Source organism: Echinops telfairi, unplaced genomic scaffold (genome assembly GCF_000313985.2).
Source record: "Echinops telfairi isolate 266 unplaced genomic scaffold, ASM31398v2 ScPeMD7_7469;HRSCAF=8507_1, whole genome shotgun sequence".
NCBI lineage: Eukaryota > Metazoa > Chordata > Mammalia > Afrosoricida > Tenrecidae > Echinops > Echinops telfairi.
Genome location: NW_022111373.1, coordinates 151,708,317 through 151,714,789, shown reverse-complemented (window position 1 = coordinate 151,714,789; position 6,473 = coordinate 151,708,317). Strand labels below are relative to the sequence as shown.

The following is a 6,473-nucleotide window of genomic DNA, read 5'->3' as shown; positions in this document are numbered from 1 at the left end:
CATTATAATATCTTATAATTACAAGGGATGCTTTTAAATGCGTTGACTCCTCAGGAAAGAGTGACTCTGGTTTGCAGTTTGCATGACTTTTGCTAGTTCCTTAGTGCCCCAGCGTCACCAGCTAGCATTGAGAAGACGGTTGAGTCACAGGACCGTGCCGCTCAGCTGTAGAAGTTAGGAAAGCCAGTCAGCATTTGCACATGGTGAGCACTGTGTGGGAGAGGCAGTGGCATTTCTGATCGCATTTATTTCATAATTTAATTTATTTGAGAGAATGATGTACTTACAAAATTTCCCCAAGAGAAATTGAAATAATAATGCTTAGTCAGGGATTTATAGTCAGGTTCTGTTGGAAGCCCTATCTATCTATATATGGAAATATAGATATATATTACATTATGTAGATATATAGATATATGTGGCTTCAAAAGTTTCATGGGATGGAATTAAAAGATAATGGTATGTTTTCATGAACTGTTTGAAGGCCCCATGTGTGTAGCTCAGAGAAAGGATGACTGGTTGATTTACTTCAAGGGATAGGCTCATTGAATTGTGAGGATTGATAAGTTCAAAATCCATAGGTCAGTTGGCAATCTGTAGACTTCTACAGGCTTGCATTGATAGATCAGGCATGGGGACAAGTGCAGAGAGAGGGATAGTTCAATCAAAATACCTTACAATCTGGAGGCAGAACACCCTCTAAAAGAGCTTCCTCTTTCAATGACTGATTACATCATAGTAGATTAAATTATGGAAAGTAATTGCATTCTTCCCCCCTTATTTTATTAGTTTGAATGTAATACATGTCACATACCATTCCATATTTCAATCATGTCAAGCAGACTGTACTATTGCTACCACAATCAGTTTCCAACCATTCTTTTTCTACATGCACTCCTGGACACCGTCTTCCTCCCCCCACTCCCTTGGAAAGTAATTGTATTTTGTATGAGGCAGCAACTAGACTAGTGTTTGCCTATGCAACTAGTGTTTGGACCATAGAATAGCCAAGGTGCATATAAATTAATCACCATAAATACACTGACAATTCTTGAAGCTTAAAAAAAAAAAGCAATCAGCTAAGGATTCTCTAGGGACCCTGGAGGCACTATGGGTTAAGCATTGAGCTTCTGACTGCAAGACACACAGTTCAAACCCAATAGCCACTCCATGGGAGAAAGATGAAATTGTGAATCCCCATAAAGATGTCCAGTCTCAGAAACCCAGTGAAACCATTCTAGTGAGTCCCGGAGTGTTGCTGTGAGGCGGAATCTATTCAGTGGCACTGGATTTGTTTTGCCTTGGGGTTAAGGATTCTCTTTAACTAAGTAATAATTCAGTATCCTCTGTCCAACAGTAGAACCCTAGGCTGTGCTACCATTGGTTCAATGCCTGTAACAGGGAAATGTAGCATAAATGCATATTGCTGTGATGCTAGAAGCTGTGCCACCAGAATTTTAAATACAAGCAAGGTTACTCATGATAGACAGGTTTCAGCAAAGCCCACAGGCCAACACAGACAAGCAAGAAAGCAGAGGCAGTGCACTTATAAAGGAGTAGGCACTGAAAACCTAATGAACACATATTGGAGGATTGTCCAATAGAGTGCTTGAAGATCAATAGCTCATGTTGGAAGACACCCAAAATACAACCAGGGAAGAACTGCCAAAGTAGAGCAGACTTTATTGAAGTGGATGGAGCAGAGCAAAGCATTTGGCACCTCTCTTTAGTAATGGAGCATGACGCAAAATGAGAAGAAACTGCATCCATGATAACGGGCGATGTACGAAGTGTGCCTCTAGGAAGACTGGTAGTCAAAAATGAAACAGACATACCCTAAGCATCGATGAGCTGGGATTACTGCCATTGGTAATTGTGAATCAGTCACATGGTTTAATAAACCATGAATGAGAAATTCAAGAGGAATGGTGTCCCAGTCATCAAAAAGAACAACTCAAAATACATATTGCATTTGACTACAAGAAATGCCACTTAATCACTAGTATTAAAATGTACATATTAACCACTGAAACTAATGAAGAAGGGAAAGAATAATTAAATAAACTTTTGAAGCTTAAAATAGATAAAACATGCAACCAACTGGCATTGATAACTGCTGGTAATTGGAACATGAAAATTAGAAATAAAGAGGAAGGGCCAATAGCTGGAAACACAGCCTTAGTGATAGGAATGAAGTTGGAGGTTGAATGATAGAATTTTGCAAGACCAATGGCTGCTTTATTGCAAATACCATGTTTTTTTTTACAACAGCGTACATGGTGACTGTATGTGTGGACCTACAGCGAGATGGAATAAACAGGGATTAAATTGACTACATCTGTGGCAAGAGTCAATGGAGAAGCTCAATATCATCCACCAAAACAAATCCTGGGGCTGACTGTGATTATTTTCTCATATGGAAGTATAGGTTGAAGCTGAAGAAAACTGAAACAAGTCCATGAGAGACAAAATATGACCTTGAATTTGTCCCACCTGAATTAACTGACCGTCTCAAGAACAGATTTGACTCATTGACCACTAATGACTGAAGACTAGTTGAGTTGTGGAATGATGTCATGAACATACAGAAGAAAGCAAAGGGTCATTAACAACATAGAAAAGGGAGGCATGTCCAGCCCTGGGGTGAAAGTCCAGGTGGCCCCAGTGTCCGCCCCCACCCCCACCTCGAGGGGCAAGGGTTGTCCATGAGGCAATAGGCGGTTTCTTTGTATCTGTATCCCTTAGTCCTGTGCAGAGCACCTGGCAAATATACAGTGTTGGACACTGAGGGCTACGTGAGACCTCAGTCCTGCACCGATATTGTGATTCGCCATGTGGCCCCCATTCCCAGCCACTATGATGTCCAGCACTGAGCTGTTTGAGGAGGGGGCCGAAGGGCGAGTGGTGGGATGCAAGGACATCCCCTCGGTCCTGAGGGCTCCGGCCTACCCTTTTGAGCTTCAGGTAGGGCAGGAGGCGACCCCACCACGGCCTCCTGACAGGACACCACCCCCACCCCAGACCGCCAGGCACTTCCAGGAGAACGCCCACCCACAACTGGCCACCAGCTCCTTCCTCCTCTTCCTGCTGACCGGCATTGTTGCTGTGGCCTTCCTGCTGCTCCCACTCCATGATTAACTGGGCATCCAGCTGCCCCAAGTCTTGCATGTCTCACTGGAACAGAAGTTGTTAGCAGCCCATGTCTTGGGCCTCCTCACCATGGTGTTCCTCCAGACCTGAGCTGCCTGCTCCACCTTCACCCCAGCCTCCGGGGCAGGCACAGGAGACAGCCACTGTGGTGCACATCCCCATGCCACCACTCCTGCTCCTTGCCTCCCCCACCCTCAAACCACCCTTAGATTTGTGTTCATTTTCCAAGTTGAATAAAATATATTTTAAAAAAACATAGAAAAGGGGGGAAATGGACATCAGAAGAGACTCTGAAAGTTGCTCTTGAACATAGATTAGCTACATACAGCAAATGAAGGGAATGATGAAATGAAAGAGCTGGGTAGAAAATTCTTATTCTTGAGGGTCCTATCAGTAAGCCTGGTCTCTCTTATGGTTTGGGGTTTGCTTCATATTTTTCTCTCACTATACCTAAGACCAGCTAGTGTGATCCTTTTCAGAGCAGTTGGTAGTGATAGCTGGGCACCATTAGATCTTTTGGTCTTCGGGTTGTGGATACTGATGTTTGTGTGCTCTGTTGGACCAATGTTTCTATGTGTCTTTTGATCTTCATCATTCTTCCCTCTGGACAGAGAGATGGGTTGCACCTTAGATGGTGGCTTATAAGCTTTCCAGACACCAATTGCTACTCACCAAAGTAGGCGGAAGAACACTGTCTCTGTGAACTATGTTATGCCATGACCTTGGTGTCCCTTAGTCTCAATGACTCATTGAGTCTCAACGACTCATTCCATCAAGGTATCTGGTAATGGCCGAGAAGATTTCATAATTTTGCCTCCTGTATGATCCACCACATTCATGGGTACATTTGCCACAAAGATAAATGCACATGTACAAATACAGGTGGTCCTATCTGGGTATATATTATGTGCATACTCCCACTATCTTTTTAGCAAACATAGTCCTACTGAGTCTGAACATAACTTCAGAATCCTTTTAGATATTGAGTTTCAAATAAAGTGGAGGAAACCTATTGATCTTCTCAGATTTATCAATTTATTAATAATGCATTTATCTACTTTAGTCAAATCAGTTCCAAAATGACTTAGTTCAACTTTAAAAATTAAGCCAATTGGCAGGGAGAATGCTCTAAATAAAAATAGTTATGCTTTGACCAAGATTTTTAATATTCAAACCATTGCTTCATCAAAACATTGGCAAAGTTTGACCAGTTTGCACAACTCATGCTACAATCAAGCCCAGTGTGTGTTAGCACGACACAAGGAAAAGTTGCTTTGTGAATTAGTTGACACGCATGCAGGATCATATCAGCTAAGTGTGATTGTGTCCTACACTTCTCTTCTTTTGTAGCAGATTTCTTTCTGACATTGCTCTTTGCCGTCTTCCCAGCATATAATAAAGTTGCTGTTTTCACTCCATGAAAACTCATGACCATTTCCTACCCTTGTGGCCGATGGAAAGATCTATGGCCTGGCTTATTCATTACTGTTGAGTAACTTTATAACTTGGGTTTAGTATGGAAGGTGGAATAAATCTGAGCATCATGCCATATACAAATTGCAGTTATAAAAACACCTTAGGTGCATCTCTTGCCACATGGTCAAGGTAAATGACACATAGGAGCTATCAGATGTATATTTTCATTTTTTCCTATGCTCTGCTAACATTGTACACTATTTAGAACAACTGGAAGCCTCCTAGACTGGACCCCCAGGGATATAGGACCCCTTCTGCCTGTTACTAAGCCCCTTAGTCTCCTTTGATAGATGTAGAAACAGTGCTGGAGAGGGGTTCCCAGAGGGAACAGTGGATGAGGCTCCTTTCCCCCAAGCACATGTTCAATGACTTTGTTTTGATACTAAGAGTTTTCACAGTAACAATGCTGACATGATATTATTTATCCTACAGCGAAATAATATTAGGAGAGACAGCATGGAACCAGCACATAAAAGACAGAAAGATGGTTTAAAAAATATTTTATTTTTAGATGCATGCTTCCCTCCCAACCACCAAAGCCTGCCCCTATCCTTGCTGGGTGCCCCTCTCTAGGCTCAGACACCTTAAGGTTAGCTCTGGGCTAGACGTTCCCTTGGCCTGCTTGTTCATGAACTTGAGACCTGCTGCAGATATTAATGTGGCCCAGCTGACGTGTGCCTAAGTGACTCAGTCTGCTACCTGTGTCCTTCTGCCAGAGCTGGCAGTTTCTTCTCTCGGTTTCGAGAAGGCTTGGCGCAGACACCCCAATTTGCAGTTGGCAGGACAGCTCAACTCCTCAGGCAGTGAAGGTCAGGCAATGACTGACTAATTCTTTCCCTTTTATTTTGATAGAGAACTTTTAAATTAAATTCCTTACAACAGTATTTTTTTAATCTAAACCGTTTCTTAATCTTGTGTTTGATAAATATTTAATGCCTCACTGCTCCCACGGGTTGCTCCCACTAGTCAATGATTACCAGAGCTTCATTTGAGTATGAAATTAATATTCAAGATGGTCTGGTCCTGGCATTTAAGCCTACCCCAACAAGAGGAGGCATGTCGATCTGTTGGTTGCAGGTAGAATATGCTCTTGAGTCAGTAAGATCATAAAAGGAAGACTTTCAGCACTTGGATGCTATAAATCAACTTGTCCTCATGCCCCCCCCCCTCTGGACGCATGGAACAAGGGCATACTTAGGGTACACTTGGGGGCAGTGTCTCTGCAGGAACAGATTTGTTCTGAGTGGGAGGGGCTGCGAAGATCATTCTCTCACTCTGCAAATATGTGTTAGATTCTGACCATGTTAGCCTACTGTGCCCAGAACACCCGCATTAGGTAGTTTTTCCTTTCTTTTACATTTTATTGTGCTTTGGTTGAAAGTTTACAAAGCAGATTAGTTTTCCCCTATCCAACACATAGCTCCACGACATTTGTTGCAATACACACGATGACGTATCAGCACTCTCATTTCCTCCCTGGGTCCTGTGGTTCTCTTCTCATCTCTGGTTTGGGGCAAAAGCTGCCCAGCTGGTGTCTTGGAGTAGTTTGTTCTGAGGAGGGAATTCTTCACATTGTTTCACCGGCCTGCCTGTTTGGTGGGAGGAGTGGCTTCAGTTTCAAGTTACAAAGTTTCCACAGGGCTATACTCTTGGAGGTTCTGCTACTCTCTCTATGATCAGTTAAGATTGGTCCTTGTTGAGGGGCTTAGATTTTTTGTAATTAATAAATCACTTTATTGGGTGCTCTTACAGCTCTTATAACAATCCATACATCAATTTTATCAAGCATATGTCACCATCATCATTTTCAAAGCATTTTTTTTCTGCTTGAGTCCTTGGTATTAGCT

The 6,473-nt window shown here is 42.5% G+C and overlaps 1 pseudogene; it reads left to right on the top strand.

Moving 5' to 3' along the window:
• The first annotated feature begins 1,749 nt into the window (after positions 1-1,749).
• Positions 1,750-3,298, top strand: LOC101645689 (annotated as a pseudogene).
• The last annotated feature ends 3,175 nt before the right edge of the window (positions 3,299-6,473 follow it).